The sequence below is a fragment of the Myxocyprinus asiaticus genome, chromosome 32 (assembly GCF_019703515.2).
Source record: "Myxocyprinus asiaticus isolate MX2 ecotype Aquarium Trade chromosome 32, UBuf_Myxa_2, whole genome shotgun sequence".
Classification (NCBI taxonomy): domain Eukaryota; kingdom Metazoa; phylum Chordata; class Actinopteri; order Cypriniformes; family Catostomidae; genus Myxocyprinus; species Myxocyprinus asiaticus.
Genome location: NC_059375.1, coordinates 32,994,668 through 33,008,755, shown reverse-complemented (window position 1 = coordinate 33,008,755; position 14,088 = coordinate 32,994,668). Strand labels below are relative to the sequence as shown.

Sequence of the window (14,088 nt, the reverse complement as noted above, 5' to 3'; positions counted from 1 at the left end):
GCCTCAGCTGTGAAGATAGAGCTCTGTTCTGGAATACGTTGCCATATTGTAGATCTCCAATCACTACTGCTGCTGATACACTGTTATCCGTTTTGGATCCATCCGTGAATACTGTACTATGGAGTGGGAAACTACATTTCAGTTCTAAGAATTCCTGTTGATACACGTTGGGAAGTGTTTCTGCCTTTTTCAGTTGTGCCAATGCCATAATAATAGTTGGTTTTTTCAAGGTCCAGGGGGGAACAGGCCAAAAATGATACTGTCTTATGTTTGATGTTCAAATTCTCCACGTATGGTTTAATCCATATTCCAAAGGTTTTGATCGCTTTAGGTCTAGCTTCATACAGATAAGAACATTCTGGTTGGAATACTGGTGTAAAGGCCGGATTACTTAGATTTGCTTCGAGTTTGACTGCATATTGTAAGGCCAGTTTCAGACGCCTATTCTGGAGGGAAGGTTCACCGGCTTCTGTATAAAGGCTTTGAATGGGACTTGTTCTGAAGGCTCCATGAGCTAGACGTATTCCCTGATGGTGTACTGTGTCAAGTGTGTAAGAATCAGAGAAGGCAAAAATGCATACATACTGACTTTGTTTTGGAAAATCTGAAACAGTTCTTTATAGACCAGTTGTTTATTTATGCGTAGTTGTAGCTGTCGTACAATTATATTCATGTTCTTCCCTCTATAGCATATGCACAGGACATCAACATATAAACTTCGAAAAATGTGGGGGACGAACTTTGATTACACTATTGATTTTGATGCTGAATAAAGTCACTTAAAGAATGCTCACTTGTGGAACTCATAGCTCTTGTCCATGTGGGTTTGATAATGTAGTTCCTACTTGAACATGAAAACATCTGTTTGTCAAGAAGTTGGAGATAAAGATGGGTAGGTTGCCTCGGAGCCCAAGTTCGTACAGGTCTTTGAGTATTCCATATCTCCAGGTGGTATCATAGGCCTTCTCAAGGTCAAAGAAGACAGCTACAGCATGTTCTTTTTTTAATGAAGCTGTCCCAGACAAATGATTCAAGTCTGATAAGGTGGTCCAAGGTGCTTTTGCCTCTTCTAAACCCACACTGTTAATCACTAATCTTATGCTCCGATTCCAGAATCCATATCAGACGGTCGTTGATCATACTCTCAATGGTTTTGCAGGGTTATGCCTGCGACTTGGTTTTGGTGATGTCTTAGGGATAGTATCATTTGCTATTTCGATCAGCTTGTCTGTGAAACTTGTTACTGGGTCTTGGCTGTCTTGGGTTGCTGAATTAAGTTTATCGTAACATTGGGTCTGGAACAGGTACCAGTTGGCTTTCTTGAGATGCCATCTTGGAATATTAAGTTGGATATTTGATCTTGTAGATGTAACGATTAGGGGAAAATGATCACTTCCACATAGATCGTCCCAGGTGCGCCATGAGAAATCAAGCAAGAGATCAGGTTTGCATAATGTTAAATCCATTTTTGAATATGTTCCATGTCCTGGGTGCAGGTAAGTAAGTGTCTGAGCCGTCATTCAGGATACAGTTCATACACAGTTCATTGATACTGATAAAGTCTTCAAGTATTTTCGCATCCTATTTGTGTGATTTCCTCCCCATAATGGACTGTGACCGTTGAAGTCACCTGCAAGTATGTAGGGGGTTGGGAGTTGATCAGCAAGATTGTTTATATCTTGAAGTGTAAAAGGTGTATCTGGAGGCAAGTAAATGGAACACAATGTGATGGCCCTATGGTTGGTTAAACGTACAGCTATTGCTTGTAGATTAGTATCTATTGTGACTTGACTCTGAATTACATTGCGATGAACTAAGATGCTTACTCCTCCTGAAGGACGTCATATGTTTGGTCCATTTGCATTAAAACTTACAAACCTTTTTAGGGATTTTTGACTATTTGGTGATAAGTGTGTTTCTTGGAGACAAAATGCAAGAGGGTTAAATAACATGGCTAGTCACTGAAGTTCTGCAAAGTTTGCATTGACACCTCGACAATTCCATTGAATAATACTGTTACTTGTCAAGTTGGTAGCACCGGAACTTGGACTCTACTCCTACTCTAAGGAGAAGGACTCCGACTGCGGTGTTCTAATATCTCCACCATATCTATATCTTTTTTATGGTCAGCTTTCCGTGGCCTGTTCTCCTGACTAGCCTTTTGTTGCTGTGCTTTTGTGCTTTGTTGTAGCTTCTTTCCTTTTGATATTAGGGAATGTTCCATTGTCAGATTTGGTTCTTCACTAGCTCCGGTTTGTGTTTGATTAGTAGAGGTTTGAGTGCTTTGTGCTTTCTTTTTTGACGAAGGTAGGTTTTTGTTACTGATTAACTTTGGTTTGTCTTTTGTTAGCCAGGTCACATCTGTCTGGCACTCAACTGTGTGTTTGGCTGGTAATGTTACAGATGCAAAGGATTTCTCAAACTTAAAATTTGGGAGCTTTTCCACCTCTTTGCGTGCTTCTGCATAGTTCACTTTTTTTTTTACATTTTACTCTTTGAATTTATTTTTCTTTAATCCATATAGGACAGTGTTTTGATGAGGCCGGGTGATCCCCTGAACAATTTAGGCATTTTGATGGTTTTAAACAGGTTTCTTCATGCCTGTCCTCTCCGCAATTGTAACAGATAGGATTGTTCTTGCATCCAGTGGAGCTATGACTAAACCTCTGACAATTGAAGCATCTTATGGGGTTAGGGATGTATATGTCAACAGGGACTCTCAAGTACCCTAAACAGATCCATTCAGGTAATTGAGGTTTGTTGAATGTCATAATATATGTTCCAGTCTTTATCATTTGGTCTCCTTTTTTTATTGTAATCCTCTTTACACTTGTAACACCTTGTTGTGCTAGTTCTGAGGCTATTTCAGTCTCATCCATGTTTTGTATTTCTCTAGTTCTTATTATGCCTTTGCTAGAGTTTAGGTATGGGTGTAAAGATGCCTTCATAGGAACACCAGCCAAAGTATCTGCATGCATTAGATTATCTACATGAACTTTCTTTGAACATTCAACCAGAATCTGGCCTGACTTCAGCTTTCTTTGACAGTTCCTGCAATCCTTGCAATTCTTTTTTGAATTGCAAAAGGGGAGAGTTTTGTAAGTGTCATGTCAGGTGATTGAGATTCTAAAATTATAAATCTCTCCCAGTTTTAATGTTTTTGGAACAAGTACACATCTGGCATCCAAGTCATCATCCAAGGAGTTTGTTTGTTTGCCATATTTATTATGTTTTATTTCACCATTCTTGCTCCCCACCCGCCTCGGAGCCCAACAAGGGGATGCACAGAGCCGCGGAACTCCAGCAGATATGCACCAAGGATACAAGAAAGATATACTCTTGCAATAAGAGCTAAAAGCTCAAATTGTTTGATTGACCCTATGCCACTGCCTTCAGGGAAAAATGTCATTGTGGCTGATTTAAATGCCAGTAATTGACCAGGGCACGTCATGACTAGCCGCTTGATTGGATCAGGCCTCTCCATCTGCCCGTCTATATGAAATTAGAGCCAAAGCATTTTGTTGGATCTGGGGGAGTCGCAAGTGCCCACATTCCTCAAATGCCAGGATCTCTTCTTCCACAGACACGGGTCGCAACTTACGGCCAACAAGTCGCCCCATTCGTCGCCTTTTACGAACAGCAAGGGGGGGTGCTAGGGACCTATTCTACCCCGGGTCCCCACGGGGGTTCTCTGCTGTTTACGTTCACTTTAGACAAAACTCATTGTGTTTACATGAATACCTCATCAAGACGGGCATTTTGGCAATATATGAAATATATTTGACCATTCAGGTACGCATTAGTGCAAGCATGTTCAGCACACACACATATGCCTCCTGTCAATCAAAGGCGCAGCTGCTACTAGATCGCTTGCGAATTATACAATTACGTGCACTGGATTATTTTCAACAGCAGAATAAGAATATTAACTTTCTAATAAGTGACACAGGCCTAGACTATCACAAATATAGCCAGTTATTTTTTAGTTATTGATGTTTTAATCAGTCTGCTTCTGAAAAATTCTCTTTCACTTTCCCCTTCAAAAATCCACTTGTCCCGGACAAGCTTTAATGTCGAACCCTGATTAAATATTGTTTTCAATATTCTCTGATAACAATTTTTTCTTCTGCAGTATAGCTCCTAAAGTAAATGTAGGTCGTTTTAAAGGAGTTTTGGATATTATTTTGGAAAACAAGCCAAAAAAAGACTAATCAAAAACATATTTTGTTCCAGTGTATAATGGACTAAGACTACACTCTCTCGCCTTTATGTTTACTTTAATCCATCTTTAACTCACAAAAAACAAACTTTGTCTTCTTAATAGAGCTGCGTATCACCGATTTTCTTCATGATAAGATGAAGACAGTGAATGTGACACATATATTATGATTCACTATGTCACGAGCCATCACGTTATAACCTAGCTGCAGCAAATGCACGAGTGACGAGCGTCCCTGCGCCAGAGTGTGCATCAGCTGGGAGAAGATTCAATCTCTTTCCCGGTCACTTCACGCAACTCACAGACGCGTCGCTGACCACAAAGAGAAATTCCGGTTCCTAAGATCATTTTCATAACCTGCTTCCTTATTATTTGAACTTTAATAAAGGATGCTTTAAAGATATAACGTCGGGGTGTTTCATTGCGAAATGGAATGCGGCATAATAATCGTTTTATCTCGATTATCTTGTTTTCATAATCGTTGGAAGCCAAAATCGTAATTGAAAACAAAAGTTCAATTAATCGCCCAGCCGTATTTCAGGGGTATTTTTGTCATTTATGTTGACATTTTTGCCCCGAGCCCCCCTAAATATCTGGCCCTGGTGTCAGTACAGGCATGGGTTATAAAATGCTGTCATTTCATTGTATTAATTTGTGTGTTTAGGTTTTTACATTTCTTTATTTTTAACTTTATAATTAAAAATTATGATTAAGTGTCTAATCTAACATTGTGGGGGATCTCCAAGTCAGGGTTTTCCCGGACATTTCCATTTATGTACCCAACATGTGTATTATTTAAGCAAAAACACACAAGAGGTCATGATGTGTATTGTGGTTATTGGATGGTTATTTTTTCTGAATTTCTGTATTCAACAGCTTAATTAAATTGTATCATCAAAATGGTTTCTAATTAAATTAATTCATTAAAACTTTATTCAAATAAAACAGAATTATTCACATTATATTACTATACAGTAGTAAAATATTTCACAAGTCCATTTAAATTGAGCTTTAATTTTGGCTTTTCTGCATTTTTGACAGTAGTTTCTCACCTCTGGATAAGCAGTTCGCTACATGGCCCAGTGTGATTATTAAACACCAAAAAGCTGAGAATTAAGTAAACATATTCTGTATGTGCTGTGCGCTTAGTGCTCTGCTCTCTGTCATCTACTACACACGTGATGTGATGTTGATCATGATGAAGTGTTTTCAGCGTATGAGCAGCAGGCTTCACACATTCATTTTGAAACATGCAGCACACGTAGATTATATATTTATTTAATTAAATCCTAGCCTTTTCTGGTTTAATGGACCCTTTTCACAAACTGTGATGACGCTCAAATGTTTTTGTAGTTAACACAGAAATATAAATTTTGCACTATATTAATACTTAAACTATTTAGTCAGAGCAAAGCAGAGATGACAGCAGATGAGCAGAGAATGTACGTGACAGGGCTTTGTTCGTGATGATAAACTGTGGCAGCGGGCGTGGTCAAGCATCTCTCCGGAGAGAGAGAAAGCGGTAAGTGTGCTTACACCTGAGCTAAATTATCTCTAACACCTGTCTCTAATTTCAGTGAGCACGGGAGAGCGGCTTAAAAAGAATCACACCGCCAGCAGTCGGAGAGAGAGACTGGCACAAGAAAGGCCACGCTGCTACAGAAGCTATTGTGATGTTTGTGTGTTAAAGTAAATATTTTCCTGTAAAACTGTAAGCATCAAGGTGGACAAATTAAATGTCTACCTGAACCGGGAAACTTCGCTTCTCGACTCCACCTTTGCACAGAACCCCCTTACACTGGTGCCGAAACCCGGGAAAAGTTTGGTTGAAGATGGACGGAAGTCGCCCCGTAGAGTCCTCCCAGTTGGCGGAGATCCTCCAAGCCCTCGCTGGCCTACATCGGCACCACCAGCAAACACTGCTTGAGCTCCGGCAAGATCAAGATCACCGATTTGTCGAGCTCCTGCATGCTCAAGCAGAGGACCAGCAAGCGATCCGGAGCCTCATCAGCCAGGAGGTGTTCCCAGCCGCTACCCCGGACACTCATACGCTGTTGCCCCCGCCTGCGTTACAGAAGACGGGAACGGCTCAACAGCTGCCGGCGACGAGCCTCCTGGCTTATGGTGACTTGAAGAAAGCCATCCTACAACAGGTTGGTCGGAGTCCGGAAGAGAATCGTCAACTCTTCCGGAGCCTGAAGATGGAGAACTCCGACCGCCCATTTGACTTCGCCCAACGGCTCCGTGACGCCTGCCGAAGATGGCTGCTAGCGGGGGACCGCGGCATCGACGGGATCATCGACCAGGTGGTACTGGAACAATTAATACATCGACTGCCAAAAGGGACGGCGGAGTGGGTCCAGTGCCACCGTCGCTGGAGGAAGCCATCCGGCTTGCGGAGGACCACATGGCGGCGATCCCGAGGGCGAAGAGCCCTCCTACTCTCTCTCCCCTTCCCCTGTGTTTTCTCCTGTCTCATCCCCCTCCCCTCTCTCCTCTCATTCTGCTCTCTCCCCAGGGCCCGTTCCTGCCCCACACAGGCGAGGAGGACTTCAGCCACTGAGACCAGCTCCCCGGGCGTGGGAGGCGACACCTTCCCCTACCCCGATGCCCCGCCGCTCTCCCTCTCAGGTGAAGGCGCCCGCCGACGCAAGTGCGGGCGTGGCGCCTGGGCCAGCCTGCTGGAGGTGCGGGGACCCGGACCACTTCCAGGATCAGAGCCCTCTGATGGAGCTGGGGACGGTGGTGTGGGTCTCCGACCTCCCTCAGGCTGCCCCCGACCGGACCGGAGTGTACTGGATACCAGTAAGTGTCAAGGGGGGTACTCACCAAGCACTGGTGGACACTGGGTGTAATCAAACCACTAACCACCAACACTTGGTTCAACCCGAGGCTTTGGGCACAGCTAAAACGGTGGGGGTGAAGTGTGTGCACGGGGATATTCACAAGTATCCTGTGGTGACTCTGACGATTAAATTCCAGGGGAAAAAGCATAGAGTGGAGGCCGCGGTTAGTTGCTGCCTCACCCATCCGCTGATTTTGGGGATGGATTGGCCTGACTTTAGAGATTTATTGAAGGGAATTTGTGCGGATGGGTCCTGTACTAAATAAGGGAGATGTGCAATGTGCGATGCTCTGGCAGGGGAGGCGGAGCTGGGGCCGTCCTCAACAGCTCCACGTCATAATGACGAGAGAGGGGGAGAGGCTGCGGCCCCTCCCCTTCTCAGGGAATTCCCTGAGGGAGATTTCCCTTTGGAGCAGTCGTGAGACAAAACCCTCAAACACGCCTTCGACCAAGTGGGAGTCATCAATGGTCAACGACTCCAGCCAGACATCGCCCTTTCATACCCCTATTTTGCAATTATAAATGAGCAGTTGTATAGAGTGGCACAGGACGCTCAGACTAAAGAAGATACAACCCAACTTTTGATCCCATGGAGCCGTCGGGAAATGGTATTTCAGGCGGCTCATTATAATCCCATGGTGGGTCACTTAGGAGAAAGGAAAACACTGAACCATCTAATAGCCCGCTTCTATTGGCCAGGCATTGGAGGCGATGTACGCAGGTGGTGTGCGACATGCCGCGAATGCCAGCTGGTTAACCCACCGGCCACCCCAAAAGCATCATTGCGCCCTCTTCCGTTGATCGAGGTCCTCTTTGAGAGAATTGGAATGGACCTCGTCGGGCAATTAGAACGGTCAACATGCGGATATCGCTTTGTATTGTAGTGGACTATGCAACGCGATATCCGGAAGCAGTGCCTCTTCGCAACATCTCAGCACGCGGTGTTGCGGAGGCACTTTTCAAAATAATCTCCCGGGTGGGGATTCCGAAAGAAATCCTCACCGATCAGGGCACAACGTTTATGTCACGGACATTACGCAAGCTGTATGAATTCTTGAGTATTAAATCAATTCACACCAGCGTGTACCATCCTCAAACGGATGGCCTGGTGGAACGATTTAATAAAACCCTCAAAAACATGATTCGTAAATTCATGCATGACGATGCTAGAAACTGGGATAAATGGCTCGACCCCGTTATTTGCAGTACGAGAGGTCCCGCAAGCCTCCACTGGCTTCTCCCCATTCGAGCTGCTGTATGGGCGACGCCCACATGGTGTGTTGATGTATTGCGAGAGGCCTGGGAGGAGGGACCTTCAAATAGTAAGAATGAAATTCAATACGTTCTTGATCTTAGAGCAAAACTCCACACTTTGGGACAACTAACACAGAAGAATTTGCTCCAAGCTCAAGAACGACAGCGCCGACTGTATGACAGGGGAACTCAGCTAAGGGAATTTGCACTGGGAGATAAAGTGCTTGTATTACTTCCCACATCGAGCTCTAAATTACTCGCCAAGTGGCAAGGACCCTTTGAGGTCACACGACGAGTGGGAGATCTTGATTATGAGGTTAAACGAACCAATAGAGGGAGCGCACGCCAAATATACCACCTCAACCTACTGAAATTGTGGAGGGAGGCGGTCCCTGTGACGTTGGCTGCTGTAGTTCCCCAGAAGGCGGAGCTCGGACAGGAGGTGAGTTCAAAACATAAACAGTTCACCTCTGTCACTTGCGGAGACCACCTCTCACCAAGTCAACTTGCAGAGGTTGCCAGGTTACAGCAGGAGTTTACGGATGTGTTCTCCCCTCTACCGGGGCGTACGAACCTCATTCACCACCACATCGAGACTGAGCCAGGGGTCGTGGTACGTAGCCGCCCATACCGACTACACGAACACAAGAAGAAATTAGTTCGGGAAGAATTGGATGCAATGCTCGATATGGGGGTAATAGAATAAACCCACAGCGATTGGTCCAGCCCAGTTGTTCTAGTGCCTAAGAGCAACGGGTCTGTATGGTTCTGTGTGGATTATAGAAAAGTCAACGAGGTGTCTAAATTTGATGCGTATCCAATGCCTCGCATTGATGAGTTGCTCGATCGGTTGGGCACTGCTCGATTTTATTCGACATTGGATTTGACGAAGGGTTATTGGCAGATCCCCTTGACACCAATTTCCCGTGAAAAAACCGCCTTCTCCACACTGTTCGGATTACACCAGTTTGTGACACTTCCGTTCGGTTTGTTTGGAGCCCCGGCTACGTTTCGGCGTCTCATGGACCGAATCCTCAGACCGCATTCAGCTTACGCCGCTGCCTATTTAGATAACATCATCATCTACAGCAGTGACTGGCAGCGGCACATGTGACATCTGAGGGCGGATCTGAGATCGCTGTGCCGAGCGGGACTCACAGCAAACCCAAAGAAGTGCGCGATTGGGCAGGTCCCCAAATTGACAAGACAGCGGCGATTGCGACCTGCCCGAGGCCCAAGACCAAAAAGGGGGTGAGACAGTTCCTGGGGCTGACTGGCTATTATAGAAGGTTCGTGCCTAATTATTCGGATGTCACCAGCCTGCTGACTGATCTCACTAAAAAGGGAGCTCCAGACCCGGTCCAGTGGACGGAGCAGTGTCAGCTGGCGTTCACGCAAGTTAAAGCCACACTTTGCGGGGGGCGCTTTTACATTCACCTGACTTCTCTCTCCCTTTTGTTTTACAGACAGATGCTTCAGACAGAGGGCTGGGTGCTGTGCTCTCGCAGGTGGTGGAAGGGGAGGAGCGCCCGGTGCTGTACATTAGGTGTAAGCTCTCGTTAAGGGAAACTAAGTACAGCACCATAGAAAAGGACTGTCTCGCCATCAAGTGGGCGGTCCTCACTCTCTGATACTACCTGTTGGGGCGGGCCTTCACCCTCTGTTCCGATCACGCCCCGCTCTAGTGGCTCCACCGCATGAAAGATACCAACGCATGGATCACCCGTTGGTGTATGGCTCTTCAGCCGTTTAAGTTCAAGGTGGTCCACAGATGGCTGTCGCCGACTTCCTTTCCAGGAATGGGGAGGGAGTGGTAGGCGGGCCGGATGCCTCCCCGGAAAAAAAAAAGCGGTAAGGGCACTTACACCTGAGCTAAATTATCTCTAACACCTGTCTCTAATTTCAGTGAGCAAGGGAGAATGGCTTAAAAAGAGCCACACCGCCAGCAGTTGGAGAGAGAGACTGGCACAAGAAAGGCCACGCTGCTACAGAAGCTATTGTGATGTTTGTGTGTTAAAGTAAATATTTTCCTGTAAAACTGTAAGCTTCAAGGTGGACAAATTAAATGCCTACCTGAACTGGGAAACCTCGCTTCTCGCCTCTTCCTTTGCACAGAACCCCCTTACATAAACCAATGATGTTGTTTCACAATGCACAGCTGGGAACACCTATCTCAAGTCCCGATCATTACCATGTTTTTGTACATGTAACAAAAACCTTTTTAGCGACACATTCAAATAGTTTCAAAACACTAACATTTTTTCCAGGACATTTTGGTATTTTTCTCATTTTCAATGGCTTTTCCATTACTGGAAATCTGCATTTGAAAATTGTCCAGGTTTTCCAGGACACGTGTGAACCCTTCAAGTGGTATGAAATAAAGGTCAAACACCACAGCTCTCACAGTGAGGCCAGCTATTCAAACAGACAAATTGATATCAGGAAAGCAGAGCTGGGCCTTGACCAAAATTTTGTTAAAGGTTAAAAAGACCAGAAAAACTGGATTCCTAGGAGATTTAGGTCTGACCTAGTTATAGGTTATAGACTAACATGTTCAGTTAAGTCTGCCTAGACAAACTCAAGCACCTTTCCACTACTAATTTGTACCAACAACAACAAAGTACTCTGCACAGCCATGCCAGTTTCTTCCAAGTCATTTCTCTCAAACCATAGGCTTTTAGAAAAAATGTCCAGGATATCACTGGTAAATCAAGAATATATATTATATGAAATCAGTAATTTAAGCAGATAGTGATGTACTGTGAGCATATCAAAAATAAAAACCATGCATGAATAACAAATCTGATAAAGGTGGACCAGCTTGGTACTCATTGTTCACTGCACTGGGTTAATATGCATTAAAGCTAATACACAAATCAAATAAAGAAGAAAAGAGCTCAATCCTTTTCAATAGGCTTAAACGTTTTCTTTCTGTTCCATGAGAACCCAAACAGGTTTAATCTGATTTACTGGTACCTAACAGAACATATTCTGTAATTAACAAAATATCCCACCTGTAATGCAAATATTGCACTGCTAAGACAATAATATGCCAGCAGCAAGTTTATAGGAAGAGAGATCTCGCCATGTTGTTGTTTAAGTGTCAATACATCACAAACTGTGTGTGAGCGCGACTTAATACCATCAAGAGCTCTCACACATGAAGCATTAATTTTTATAAGAGCATTCCTGCAATTAAATTACTTTAGAAACATGCAAATGAACAGCTGATTAGACAGCAGTACGACAGTCGTTGCCGCAAGTTGTCCAGCAGCTTGCATCAGTTCACTCTACACACAACCCGAATATGCTCAAGACAAATCCAGACAAAATCACAAATATCAAATGTGTCACGTAGGGGGATACATACCTTTACAAAGTGACTCGATACTCTTGCTTATATCTCGCTGGGCTACAGCCGTAGTAAAAGCCAATTGCACTGTTAAGATGTGGGTTTGAAACTGTAGACGAGCACGTGGCATTTTACCATCCAATCCCTGATCACAAGAATCTCCCCTCCCCTTCCACGAATGATACGTTACAGTAATAGTTTTACACAGTGATACATCTATATTTTTCAATTATATACATTATTATTAGGTATTTCAAGAACATGTATTTATTTCCATACATTAAATGTTACATGATATAACATATTATACATACTGTAAAATACAATAAAGAATATGTCATGCCTATGCAGTGAGGACCAAAAGTCAGGATCTACATAAAAAATCTGGGGTTCAAAATCTAATGTAGGGGAAAAAAATAATAAAAACAGATAGATAGATAGATAGATAGATAGATAGATAGATAGATAGATAGATAGATAGATAGATAGATAGATAGATAGATAGATCTTGGACTTACACTGACACCTAGTGGCTTGGATGTAGCATCATTTAAAATCACTAGTTTTCAGTTTCAGATGCCATTGTAGAAATGTAATATTCAGTCATCCATGATTACACTATGAAACACTATTTTTGTTACTGGGTAGTAAGTGTTATTTCCTAATTTCTTATCCCTCAAAAGTATAGAAAATGGCTATTATTCCCCACAAACTTTGGTTTTGTGTCCAGGACAGTGATATTTTGAAATTTCTTTCACATAAAGTCAGAAAAAAACAACATATGAATCCAAATTAAAATGTATTTATACTAAAGTAATACAAAAATGACTACAAAAGATTTAGAAGTGAGTAGTTTTTTTGAGATTTACGAATATACTGTAAATCACTTTCACGAATCAGCCCCCAAATGTAGTCTCCCATCATGTTCTCATATAAATACTGTCCTTGGTAGCGGCGTTCAAAGTCCAGTATATCCTGATGGAAGCACTGAGAAATGAGGTGCCCAGGGTTTGTCTTGATCCCCGACAGGCATGCCGAAATATGCCTTGTAGGCCTCACACATCTTAGCAGATGCTTCCACGGAGTACTTTTTTGCTCGTCTTGATAAATTGGCCGCAGACATAGCAAAATGCGTCTGCCGGATGCTTGCAGCCTCTTGATGCTATCTCAGAAAAATGCAGATATGTATCCACTTAAGCAGCTGGAACTAAACTAAACTGGTGGGCTTAAGGCCACTGTATCTATACTACTATTTATATTACTGGAAAGTTCTAGAAAGTTCTAGAAGTTACTCCAAGTTTACTCAGCACTGAATCTATCTGGAATGTTCTGACGAATAGGTAAAATTTCAAAATATCACTGTCTTGGTCACAAAAGCAAAGTCTGTGGGGAATAATAGCCATTTTCTATACTTTTGAGGCATAAGCAATTAGGAAATAACACACTACCCAGGAACAAAAAAAATAAATAAAAATAAATAAATAAATAAATTGTTACATGGTGTTATTTTAATCAATGAGTAAAAGTGTCAAATAACAGGACGGTTACTGAGATGAAGCGAGTAGTATTCAGCTGGTCATGTGATTCTAACATGGCAGCCCCCATGTGTGGACCCTCACCATGTAGAATAAAACAGCTTTTATAATGTTACTGATACGACTGGAGTCTTCATTTTAATGTGAGTGCTCATGATTTCCTACATATATTGCAAAATTACAATTAATGTCTTTAGGAGTTAAACTTTTGCACCTTTAAGCTAAATCGACAGTATTTATGGCATAATATTTATTACCACAAACATTAATTTCGACTTGCCCCTCCTTTAAAAATGAAGAAGCAAAAATCGAGGTTACAGTGAGGCACTTACAATGGAAGGGTTTACCCTTTTTGGAGGGTTTAAAAGCATAAATGTGAAGCTTATAATTTTATGAAAGCACTTGCATTAATTCTCCTGTTAAAACTCATGTGTTATTTGAGCTGTAAAGTTGTTTAAATCGTCATTTTTACAGTCGTTTTAGGGTTTGTTGACATTACATCGTAAAGTTGTAAAATTGGCTTTTTAAAATGTAAACAGAGAAGGTTAGTGAGCAATTTTATCACACAAAAATCATGTTCACACATATTGTTAATGTCTTTAGAAACAGTGAGTATTTTAACGTTTACAGATTGGCCCCATTCACTTCCATTGTGCGTCACTGTAACCCAGATTTTTATTACATTTTTTTAAGAAAAGGAGGAGCAAGTAAAAATAAATTTTTGTGGTAATCAATATTATGGCTTGCTGTCGAATGAGCTTAGCTTGTATTAAACCTGGAATATTCCTTCCAGGTTAGCAATACTGTCTTAGAATGTATTCCTTTATGTTTATCTATTAGCTAAAATATAACTTACTAGTTTAAATTAGTTAACAATGGCAAA

General features: G+C 42.7%; 1 protein-coding gene across 1 annotated transcript in view; it reads right to left on the bottom strand.

Annotated features, from left to right (window-relative positions):
* Positions 1–11,804, bottom strand: part of sfxn2 (sideroflexin 2) — a 30,615-nt gene extending 18,811 nt beyond the window's left edge. The window contains exon 1 of the mRNA XM_051667073.1: positions 11,689–11,804. The gene's annotated coding sequence lies outside the window, so the exon portion shown is untranslated. The remainder of the gene's footprint in view (positions 1–11,688) is intronic.
* Between the last annotated feature and the right edge of the window lie 2,284 nt (positions 11,805–14,088).